The following is a 13,042-nucleotide window of genomic DNA, read 5'->3' as shown; positions in this document are numbered from 1 at the left end:
TAAGAATGGGCCTGTCCAAATATTTGTGTGGATGTGTGTTTTCCGTTTTCTTTGGTCTATATCTAGTAATGGAATTGCTGTTTAAGTTTCTGAGGAATCACCAAACTTTCTGAAAATGGCTGCACCATTTTACAGATACAGATTGCAGGAGGGTTCTAATTTCTCTGCATTCTTGCTAACACTTGTAATTGTTCATTTTTTAAAACACAAGTCATCCTAGTGTGTCTGAAGTGGCATTTCATTATAGTTTGCGTTTTCCTAGTGACTGATGATGTTGACTTTCTTTTTATATGCTTATTGGCTGTTTGTGTATCTTTTCTGAAGAAATACATAGTCAAATCCTTTGCCTGTGTTTAGATTGGATTGTCTTTCCATTGTTAAGTTTGAGATCTTTACATATATTGTGCATCAAGCCCCTTATCAGATAGATGATTTGCAGATATTTTGTGCCATTTGGTGGGTTGACTTTTCACTTTTCAGATGAGTCCTTTGGAGCACAGGTTTATTTTAAACTTTGATGGTTCAATTGATCTTTTTTTATTTATTTTTTTAATTTTTCTTTATTTTTTTATTATACTTTAAGTTCTAGGGTACATGTGCATAACGTGCAGGTTTGTTACATATGTATACTTGTGCCATGTTGGTGTGCTGCACCCATCAACTCGTCAGCACCCATCAATTCGTCATTTATATCAGGTATAACTCCTAATGCAATCCCTCCCCCCTCCCCCCTCCCCATGATAGGCCCCGATGTGTGATGTTCCCCTTCCCGAGTCCAAGTGATCTCATTGTTCAGTTCCCACCTATGAGTGAGAACATGCGGTGTTTGGTTTTCTGTTCTTGTGATAGTTTGCTAAGAATGATGGTTTCCAGCTGCATCCATGTCCCTACAAAGGACGCAAACTCATCCTTTTTTATGGCTGCATAATATTCCATGGTGTATATGTGCCACATTTTCTTAATCCAGTCTGTCACAGATGGACATTTGGGTTGATTCCAAGTCTTTGCTACTGTGAATAGTGCCACAATAAACATACGTGTGCATGTGTCTTTATAGCAGCATGATTTATAATCCTTTGGGTATATACCCAGTAGTGGGATGGCTGGGTCATATGGTACGTCTAGATCTAGATCCTTGAGGAATCGCCATACTGTTTTCCATAATGGTTGAACTAGTTTACAATCCCACCAACAGTGTAAAAGTGTTCCTATTTCTCCACATCCTCTCCAGCACCTGTTGTTTCCTGACTTTTTAATGATTGCCATTCTAATTGGTGTGAGATGGTATCTCATTGTGGTTTTGATTTGCATTTCTCTGATGGCCAGTGATGATGAGCATTTTTTCATGTGTCTGTTGGCTGTATGAATGTCTTCTTTTGAGAAATGTCTGTTCATATCCTTTGCCCACTTTTTGATGGGGTTGTTTGTTTTTTTCTTGTAAATTTGTTTGAGTTCTTTGTAGATTCTGGATATTAGCCCTTTGTCAGATGATTAGATTGCAAAAATTTTCTCCCATTCTGTAGGTTGCCTGTTCACTCTGATGGTAGTTTCTTTTGCTGTGCAGAAGCTCTTTAGTTTAATCATATCCCATTTGTCAATTTTTGCTTTTGCTGCCATTGCTTTTGGTGTTTTAGACATGAAGTCCTTGCCCATGCCTATGTCCTGAATGGTACTACCTAGGTTTTCTTCTAGGGTTTTTATGGTATTAGGTCTAACATTTAAGTCTCTAATCCATCTTGAATTAATTTTCGTATAAGGAGTAAGGAAAGGATCCAGTTTCAGCTTTCTACTTATGGCTAGCCAATTTTCCCAGCACCATTTATTAAATAGGGAGTCCTTTCCCCATTTCTTGTTTCTCTCAGGTTTGTCAAAGATCAGATGGCTGTAGATGTGTGGTATTATTTCTGAGGACTCTGTTCTGTTCCATTGGTCTATATCTCTGTTTTGGTACCAGTACCATGCTGTTTTGGTTACTGTAGCCTTGGAGTATAGTTTGAAGTCAGGTAGCATGATGCCTCCAGCTTTGTTCTTTTGACTTAGGATTGTCTTGGCAATGCGGGCTCTTTCTTGGTTCCATATGAACTTTAAAGCCGTTTTTTCCAATTATGTGAAGAAACTCATTGGTAGCTTGATGGGGATGGCATTGAATCTATAAATAACCTTGGGCAGTATGGCCATTTTCACAATATTGATTCTTCCTATTCATGAGCATGGTATGTTCTTCCATTTGTTAGTGTCCTCTTATTTCACTGAGCAGTGGTTTGTAGTTCTCCTTGAAGAGGTCCTTTACATCCCTTGTAAGTTGGATTCCTAGGTATTTTATTCTCTTTGAAGCAGTTGTGAATGGAAGTTCATTCATGATTTGGCTCTCTGTTTGTCTGTTACTGGTGTATAAGAATGCTTGTGATTTTTGCACATTAATTTTGTATCCTGAGACTTTGCTGAAGTTGCTTATCAGCTTAAGGAGATTTTGGGCTGAGACAATGGGGTTTTCTAAATATACAATCATGTCATCTGCAAACAGGGACAATTTGACTTCTTCCTTTCCTAACTGGATACCCTTTATTTCTTTCTGTTGCCTGATTGCCCTAGCCAGAACTTCCAACACTACGTTGAATAGGAGTGGTGAGAGAGGGCATCCCTGTCTTGTGCCAGTTTTCAAAGGGAACTTTTCCAGTTTTTGCCCATTCAGTATGATATTAGCTGTGGGTTTGTCATAAATAGCTCTTATTATTTTGAGGTACATTCCATCAATACCGAATTTATTGAACGTTTTTAGCATGAAGGGCTGTTGAATTTTGTCAAAGGCCTTTTCTGCATCTATTGAGATAATCATGTGGTTCTTGTCTTTGGTTCTGTTTATATGCTGGATTACGTTTATTGATTTGCGAATGTTGAACCAGCCTTGCATCCTAGGGATGAAGCCCACTTGATCATGGTGGATAAGCATTTTGATGTGCTGCTGAATCCGGTTTGCCAGTATTTTATTGAGGATTTTTGCATCGATGTTCATCAGGGATATTGGTCTAAAATTTTCTTTTTTTGTTGTGTCTCTGCCAGGCTTTGGTATCAGGATGATGTTGGCCTCATAAAATGAGTTAGGGAGGATTCCCTCTTTTTCTATTGATTGGAATAGTTTCAGAAGGAATGGTACCAGCTCCTCTTTGTACCTCTGGTAGAATTCAGCTGTGAATCCATCTGGTCCTGGACTTTTTTTTTGTTGGTAAGCTATTAATTATTGCCTCAATTTCAGAGCCTGCTATTGGTCTATTCAGCGATTCAACTTCTTCCTGGTTTAGTCTTGGAAGAGTGTAAGTGTCCAGGAAATTATCCATTTCTTCTAGATTTTCTAGTTGATTTGCATAGAGGTGTTTATAGTATTCTCTGATAATAGTATGTATCTCTGTGGGGTCCGTGGTGATATCCCCTTTATCATTTTTTATTGCATCTATTTGATTCTTCTGTCTTTTCTTCTTTATTAGTCTTGCTAGCGGTCTGTCAATTTTGTTGATCTTTTCAAAAAACCAACTCCTGGATTCATTGATTTTTTGGAGGGTTTTTTGTGTCTCTATCTCCTTCAGTTCTGCTCTGATCTTAGTTATTTCTTGCCTTCTGCTAGCTTTTGAATGTGTTTGCTCTTGCTTCTCCAGTTCTTTTAATTGTGATGTTAGAGTGTCAATTTTAGATCTTTCCAGCTTTCTCTTGTGGGCATTTAGTGCTATAAATTTCCCTCTACACACTGCTTTAAATGTGTCCCAGAGATTCTGGTATGTTGTATCTTTGTTCTCATTGGTTTCAAAGAACATCTTTATTTCTGCCTTCATTTTGTTATGTACCCAGTAGTCATTCAGGAGCAGGTTATTCAGTTTCCATGTAGTTGAGCAGTTTTGATTTTCTTAGTCCTGAGTTCTAGTTTGATTGCACTGTGATCTGAGAGACAGTTTGTTATACTTTCTGTTCTTGTACATTTGCTGAGGAGTGCTTTACTTCCAATTATGTGCTCAATTTTTGAATAAGTGCGATGAGGTGCTGAGAAGAATGTATATTCTGTTGATTTGGGGTGGAGAGTTCTATAGATGTCTATTAGGTCCGCTTGGTGCAGAGATGAGTTCAATTCCTGGATATCCTTGTTAACTTTCTGTCTCGTTGATCTGTCTAATGTTGACAGTGGAGTGTTGAAGTCTCCCATTATTATTGTATGGGAACCTAAGTCTCTTTGTAAGTCTCTAAGGACTTGCTTTATGAATTTGGGTGCTCCTGTATTGGGTGCATATATATTTAGGATAGTTAGCTCTTCCTGTTGAATTGATCCCTTTACCATTATGTAATGGCCTTCTTTGTCTCTTTTGATCTTTGATGGTTTAAAGTCTATTTTATCAGAGACTAGGATTGCAACCCCTGCTTTTTTTTGTTCTCCATTTGCTTGGTAGATCTTCCTCCATCCCTTTATTTTGAGCCTATGTGTGTCTCTGCATGTGAGATGGGTCTCCTGAATACAGCAGACTCTTTATCCAGTTTGCCAGTCTGTGTCTTTTAATTGGAGCATTTAGTCCATTAACATTTAAGGTTAATATTGTTATGTGTGAACTTGATCCTGCCATTATGATATTAACTGGTTATTTTGCTCGTTAGTTGATGCAGTTTCTTCCTAGCCTCGATGGCCTTTACATTTTGGCATGTTTTTGCAATGGCTGGTACCGGTTGTTCCTTTCCCTGTTTAGGGCTTCCTTCAGGGTCTCCTGTAAGGCAGGCCTGGTGGTGACAAAATCTCTAAGCATTTGCTTATCTGTAAAGGATTTTATTTCTCCTTCACTGATGAAACTTAGTTTGGCTGGATATGAAATTCTGGGTTTAAAATTCTTTTCTTTAAGAATGTTGAATATTGGCCCCCAGTCTCTTCTGGCTTGTAGAGTTTCTGCCGAGAGGTCTGCTGTTAGTCTGATGGGCTTCCCTTTGTGGGTAACCCGACCTTTCTCTCTGGCTGCCCTTAAGATTTTTTCCTTCATTTCAACTTTGGTGAATCTGGCAATTATGTGTCTTGGAGTTGCTCTTCTCGAGGAGTATCTTTGTGGTGTTCTCTGTATTTCCTGAATTTGAATGTTGGCCTGCCCTATTAGGTTGGGGAAGTTCTCCTGGATGATATCCTGAAGAGTGTTTTCCAACTTGGTTCCATTTTCCCCCTCACTTTCAGGCACCCCAATCAGACGTAGATTTGGTCTTTTGACATAATCCCATACTTCTTGCAGGCTTTGTTCATTTCTTTTTCTTCTTTTTTCTTTTGGTTTCTCTTCTCGCTTCATTTCATTCATTTGATCCTCAATCGCTGATACTCTTTCTTCCAGTTGATCAAGTCGGTTACTGAAGCTTGTGGATTTGTCACGTATTTCTCGTGTCATGGTTTTCATCTCTGTCATTTCATTTATGACCTTCTCTGCATTAATTATTCTAGCTATCAATTCTTCCACTCTTTTTTCAAGATTTTTAGTTTCTTTGTGCTGGGTACGTAATTCCTCCTTTAGCTCTGAGAAGTTTGAGGGACTGAAGCCTTCTTCTCTCATCTCGTCAAAGTCATTCTCTGACCAGCTTTGATCCGTTGCTGGCGATGAGCTGCACTCCTTTGCAGGGGGAGATGCGCTCTTATTTTTTGAATTTCCAGCTTTTCTGCCCTGCTTCTTCCCCATCTTTGTGGTTTTATCTGCCTCTGGTCTTTGATGATGATGATGTACTGATGGGGTTTTGGTATAGGTGTTCTTCCTGTTTGGTAGTTTTCCTTCTAATAGTCAGGACCCTCAGCTGTAGGTCTGTTGGAGATTGCTTGAGGTCCACTCCAGACCCTCTTTGCTTGGGTATCAGCAGCAGAGGTTGCAGAAGGATAGAATATTGCTGAACAGTGAGTGTACCTGTCTGATTCTTACTTTGGAAGCTTCCTCTCAGGGGTGTGCTCCACCCTGTGAGGTGTGGGGTGTCAGACTGCCCCTAGTGGGGGATGTCTCCCAGTTAGGCTACTCAGGGGTCAGGGACCCACTTGAGCAGGCAGTCTGTCCGTTCTCAGATCTCAACCTCCGTGTTTGGAGATCCACTGCTCTCTTCAAAGCTGTCAGACAGAGTCGTTCGGGTCTGCACAGGCCTCTGCTGCTTCCCCTGTTGTTTTTTAGCTGTGCCCTGTCCCCAGAGGTGGAGTCTACAGAGACAGGCAGGTTTCCTTGAGCTGCTGTGAGCTCCACCCAGTTCGAGCTTCCCAGCAGCTTTGTTTACCTACTTAAGCCTCAGCAATGGCGGGCGCCCCTCCCCCAGCCTCGCTGCTGCCTTTCAGTTAGATTGCAGACTGCTGTGCTAGCAATGAGGGAGGCTCCGTGGCTGTGGGACCCTCCTGGCCAGGTGTGGGTATAATCTCCTGGTGTGCCTGTTTGCTTGAAGTGCAGTATTGGGGTGGAATTACCTGATTTTCCAGGTGTTGTGTGTCTCAGTTCGCCTGGCTAGGAAAAGGGATTCCCTTCCCCCTTGCGCTTCCCAAGTGAGGCAATGCCTCACCCTGCTTCAGCTCTCGCTGGTCGGGCTGCAGCAGCTGACCAGCACTGATTGTCCGGCACTCCCCAGTGAGATGACCCCAGTACCTCAGTTGAAAGTGCAGAAATCACCAGTCTTCTGTGTCGCTCGCGCCGGGAGTTGGAGACTGGAGCTGTTCCTATTTGGCCATCTTGCTCCGCCCCTCCTTCAATTGATCTTTTTTTAAATCTTTTGTCACTTGTGCTTTTGGAACCATATTTAAGAAGCCATTGCCTAATTAGGTTATTGTCTTGATATGTTTTCTGTTCCTTATAGCAATACCTGAAACTGGGTAATATATAAAGAAAAGGAATTTATTTCTTACAATTATGGAGGCTGAGAAGTCCAAGGTCAAGGGGCCCCATCTGGTGAGAGCCTTCTTGCTAGTGGGGATTCTGCAGGTCCTGAGGTGGTACAGGGCATCACATGGACGGGGGGTGAGCATGCTAGTTCAAGTCTTTCTTCCTCCTCTTATAAAGCCACCAATCCCACTCCCTGATAACCCGTTAACCCATGAATGGATTAATTCATTTATAAGGACAGTACACTCCTGACCTATTCACCCCTATCAAATGTCCCACATCTCAGTGATTAAGTTGCAATGTGAGTTTTGGAGGGGACAAACATTTAAACCATAATAGTCATGAAGATTTATTTCAATTTTTTTAAGGGATTGACAGCTTTAGTTCTTATCCATAGGTTTTTTTTTTTTAATCCATTTTCAGTAGCTTTTTGTGCAGATGCTCCTCAACTTGCAATGAGATTACATCTTTTTTTTTTTTTTTTTTTTTTTTTTTTGAGACGGAGTCTCACTTACTCTTTCGCCCAGGTTGGAGTGCAATGCCGTGATCTCAACTCACTGCAAGCTCCGCCTCCTGGGTTCATGCCATTCTCCTGCCTCCTGCCTCTCAGCCTCCCAAGTAGCTGGGACAACAGGCGCCCTCCACCGCGCCCAGCTAATTTTTTGTATTTTTGGTAGAGATGGGGTTTCACCATGTTAGCCAGGATGGTCTTGATCTCCTGACCTCGTGATCCGCCCGCCTCAGCCTCCCAAAGTGCTGGGATTACAGGCGTGAGCCACCGTGCCCAGCCAAGATTACATCTTGATAAACTCATTTGAAATTGAAAATACTGTAAGTTGATGCATTTAATGCTGGCAACAAAAGAGATGGTCCCTGACTTACCATGGTTCAATTTAGGATTTTCAATTTCACGGTAGTGTGGAAGCAATACACATTCAGTAGAAACTGTACCTCCTTTTTAAGTTGCAAGGAGCTCTTAGATTTCTATGGGGTTATGTCCCCAAAAATTCCCTGTAAACCTGAAAAATCTTAAGTCAAACCATTGTAAGTCTGAGAACATCTCATGTATATTGTGTGAGGTCGGGGTCTGACTTCATTCTTTTACATGTGGGTATCCATTTTTTTTCAGGACCATTTTTTGAAAATATTATTATTTCCCCATGAATAAACTTGGCATCTTGTAAATGTTTACCTTTTTCAGTGTGTTAATGTTGACACTCATGGTGCAAAAGCAATGGTGGGTAAAACTGCTGGCACCTTGCTGTGAATCAAGGCAATGGCACCAAACTATTGGTAGTCATTTTATTATTTACTACCAAACACTTGCAATAAAAAAGGTGGCAGTTTCATTTTAAAATGTCCTTGATCTAGCAGTAAAAATGAATGATATTGAAGCATGATCCTTGAAAATATGTCTGTTTAGTATTCCATGTGATGAAATGGGAGGTACTCATAAAAGCACATCTGTTGATACTGAACTGTGCAGATCGACTCTAGGAAAAGCATTTGATGTAACTATTTGAGTTGCAAACCAATGTGGCAAACTGAGTCAGATTTGGGTACTTGGCACATTGAAGCAAGCTCCTCACTTGGAGGAAAACAACTGACAGTATTTGTCAATGATAAAATACAAGTTTTAAAGCAAAAATTAGAAAAGTCAGGAAAGTTATGTCTGCCATTCTGAGTTTGATGGTATCCCTAGATTTGATGACTTTTCTGATGAGATTGCTGGTGATACCAGTCAGTTTTATTTGGGAATGTTGGATAATGTAGTATGTTGACATATGGAAGATCTGTACATCTAACCAATATTTTCAAATTAACCCATGTGATATCTTATAAAATCATGCGTATTTAAATATTTCAAAGTACAAGATAGGTAGGCCAGTAGATTTTTAAGTTAACAATACAAAAAGTTCCCTTATGATTTTATATTCCACACTGTAAACTAACTTCGAAGAAACTACTACTCATTGAGTTGTTGTGCATATCAAAGAAGAATGGCTTCAGTTATACGAGAAAGCTTTTAATGTTCTCCTCCCTTTTCCAACTACGTGTCTGTATAGCTAGATTTTCTTCACATCCTTCACCCAGAATAGCCTATTGCAACACATTGAATGTAGAAGCAGATATGAGAATCCAGCTTAATTTCTATTAAGCAGACATTAAAGAGATTTGTAAAAATTATAAAACCATGTCACTTTTCGCTATTTTTTTTGGTTTTAGGAAATATAACCATCTCTCATGAAAATATCTATGTTTTTAGTGGGTTTAGTATTTTTAAATGAATTAAATATATTTAAAATTTCTATTTTTCTTTCTAAAATGATAAATGTTGGTAGATACAAATCACATAAATGAAAACTCTCTGAGATCTTCAGTGATTTGTAGGACTATAAATGTATCCTGAGAACAAAGGTTTGAGAACCACTAGTTTAATAGAACTTTTTTGTTGCTTTTGATAGAGAGGGTAGGGAGGGGCTAGGGACTGTTAAGTTTGTGGGAGGTTACAGTTTTAATTAGAATAGTCAGGGAATGCTTCACCTAGAGGGGATCTTCTGACCAAAACTTGAAGGAAGTGAGGAAGCAAGCTGTGCTCTGAGAGCAGTTAAGCCCTAAGCCCAGAGGTGAAAAGATTCGTGGAATGGCAAGGGAGGCATTGTAGCTTCAGTGTAATAAGTGAGGGGAGTGTAATAGGAAATAAGGTAAGAGAAAACATGGGAGGTTTTGGTGTTGGTGTTGGTGGTGGTGGTGGTGGTGATGGTTAGCCCTTTTGGACTTCATGAAGCCATTTTGATGGCTTTAATTTTCACTCAGTGAAATTAGAAGCCACTGATGTTTTTTTTCTCTCTCAGCATATTGTATCTTATATTTTAAAAATATCAGTCTGGTTACAATGCTAAGAATATTCACAGGTTGGGATAGGGTGGAGTTAAGGCTAAAAGACTAGTGAGGAAGGTAGTATCACAGATGACAGAGGAAGGTAGTTTAGACCAGGATTGTGGCAGCAGGATTGCAAGTGTCAGATTTTTATATGCTCTGGAGATGAACCCAGTAGAATTTCCTGGTGGATTGTGAGTGGAATGATAGTGGAGTCATAGATGATGAAGATATTTGTCTTGAGAAAATCCTTCATGCAGTAAATTAAATTGATTTCAGTGTTGTTTACAGCTTCATTTTTTGCCTATAATTAACAAAATTAATATATTTAAAAAATTGTATGGCCTCTGGGTTTTGTCTCCTAAAAGATGTCTCCCTTAGTAAGATTAGAAAAATACTCTTGTATTTTCTTCTAATTCTTTTAGATAGTTTCAGTAAATTAGTTCTTTTATCTACCTGGTGTTTATTTTTGCTCTCATTAAAGCAGTTTCTCAAGTTCAGAACTGTTGACATATTGGGCTGAATAATTCTTTGTTTGTGGAAGAATGTGCTCCGCTGTGCATTATAGCATATTCAGTGGCATCTCTGGCTTCTACCCACTAGAGACTGGTAGCACTCACTTTCTACCTCAGTTAAGACAACTAAATGTATTTCCAGATGCCCCCAAATGTTCCCTTGGGGAAAAAATTACTCCTGGTTGTGAACTTCAGTAAAGAATGTGAAAAAAAATGAAGCCCTGATTTTGAAATATGCATACTCAAATAGTATACCCAGTTTTATTTTCATCACATCAGTGTCATTAACAAGGTGAATCTAGAAACCATTCTGAATATATGGAAACGACGGGAGGAGGAAAACCAAAGCACAGATGCTTCAACTTGAATCAGTCTTTTGGAACATAGTAACCTTGCCAGAATACTGGCCAAAGTTTGAGCAGAATGATCTTAAATTTTGAAAAAGGAAGACTTAATAAGCAGATTCTGTCCCAGAATGGTGCTTTGCTTGTTTGTTTGTGTGGGTGTTTTTTTTTTTTTTTTTTTTTTTGTATTTGCATCTTTCATTTTTATTTTGGTTCTTGTCCATGATTATGTAGTTTAGTTGAAACAACAGTGTAAAGCAGTGGAAATAATATACATAGTGCACTGGACTGATAATCAGAAAACCTATTCAGAAACCTGAATCTCTTTTTACATTTCAATTTTGATCAATTTTGGTTTCAATTGATCTTCAGTTCTGTGGTCTGAAAAATGAAGAATCTTATTGTGAAGATCAGTTAAACTAGTGTACTAAAAACCTTTAAAAAATGTAAAGCATTATAAGGAGTTATTAATACAAGGAACTATTATTTTACCTGCTTTAAGATGTTTGACAAAATTTATATTTAAAACTTAAAATTGTATCATAGTTCTAGACCTGTACTTTGAAATACTGTAGTCACTAACCACATATAGCTATTGAGCATTTGATATGTGGTTAGTCCAAATTGAGATGTACGCTAAATGTAAAATGTACACCATAGTTTGAAGACTTAGTATTAAAAAGAAATCAAATATCATAATTTGTGTTGATTACATGTTGAAATGATAGTGGTTTGGGTATATTGAGTTAAAATAGATTTCTCTTTTTAATTACTTTTTAATGGTGTTACTGGATTACTTTATATATATGGCTTAATTGTGTTTCTAGTGGACTCTACTGGTCTAGACTTGTTTGATGTTAATTTACAGAAGAGAAACTTCAATGAGTGCCATTATCTATAATATATGTTCTATAGAATCAGGAAATTTTAGTATAGAAAGGGTTTTCCCTACCAATTTTAATAGTGTTTGCAGATTATATTTTCCTCAAACCTCAGGGGAACTGTGATGCTGTATATTTTTTATTTAGATTTAATTCAGGTGTTTGGGAACTTTGGATTTCAATTTGATTGTTTTAAATATAATTTTTATACAACACATTCAAATATTATATACTAAATTTAAAAGCAGAGAAGAGCACTAGTTAGTGCCATTAGATTAACTCATTGATTATTTAAGTTGTGGCTCTCCCGTATTTTTGTTTGCTCTATCTGTGTTGGATCATGTATAATTTTGGAAGCAGGTAGACTGTTCCATATTTGTGAGCCTGATTTTCCCGATACTGTGCTATCAAACATCGTAAGTCAAATTATATGATGAGGCTGCTATTGGCTTGTGTTTAATAGAATAACTTTATTAGTTTCATTTACTGACTTCACAATTAAATTTTATAAACGTATGAAATTGTTAGAACACTAATGAATCCACTTTATAGGTATTTTGATTTTTGCAAAAAATACCTTTTGCGTTTTACATTTGTTTAAGATTTTGGCTGCAGAAAAATGGTTTGAAAAACCCTAATTTAATTAAAATTTTCATTTTACATATTTAGAGTCTGATTCTAAGGAAAAATAGTTTGCCAAATTTCACACAATTAATTGAGTACTGATATCTGAATCCTGTGTATACAGTGTAAGTACTTTCTGTGATGTAGTAGTCTTCTAAGGATTGTTATATTTGAGTAGGGGTTGGATCTAGAACATCTTGATTTAAATTATGTCTTTAAAATAATATATTTGTTCATTGTGTTAAATAATTAGTATTTTAAATTTTATATACATTACATTTATATTTTATATAAATGTAATATATAGTTTATATAAATATATGAACATATTTATTATATTTATATAAATATATATAAATATAATGTATTATATATTATACAAATATATAATATAATATATACTATATAAAAATATATAATATAAATATATAAAATATATAAATGTGTATTTTTATTATATATTATATACAAATATATTCTATAACTATATTTATAGAATTTATATATCATATAAATTCTATATATAAATATAAAATATATTCTATAAATATATTTGTATAACATAATATTCTATATTATATATAGAATATATTCTATATATATTTTAAGAGATATATACATTATATATAAATATATACAATATATTTTATATAATATATTTAAAAAGATATATACATTTTAGGCCGGGCGCGGTGGCTCAAGCCTGTAATCCCAGCACTTTGGGAGGCCGAGACGGGCGGATCAAGAGGTCAGGAGATCGAGACCATCCTGGCTAACACGGTGAAACCCCGTCTCTACTAAAAAATACAAAAAACTAGCTGGGCGAGGTGGCGGGCGCCTGTAGTCCCAGCTACTCGGGAGGCTGAGGCAGGAGAATGGCGTAAACCCGGGAGGCGGAGCTTGCAGTGAGCTGAGATCTGGCCACTGCACTCCAGCCTGGGCGACAGAGC

Source organism: Piliocolobus tephrosceles, chromosome 15 (assembly GCF_002776525.5).
Source record: "Piliocolobus tephrosceles isolate RC106 chromosome 15, ASM277652v3, whole genome shotgun sequence".
Lineage (NCBI taxonomy): Eukaryota > Metazoa > Chordata > Mammalia > Primates > Cercopithecidae > Piliocolobus > Piliocolobus tephrosceles.
Note: the sequence above shows the minus strand (reverse complement) of the source record.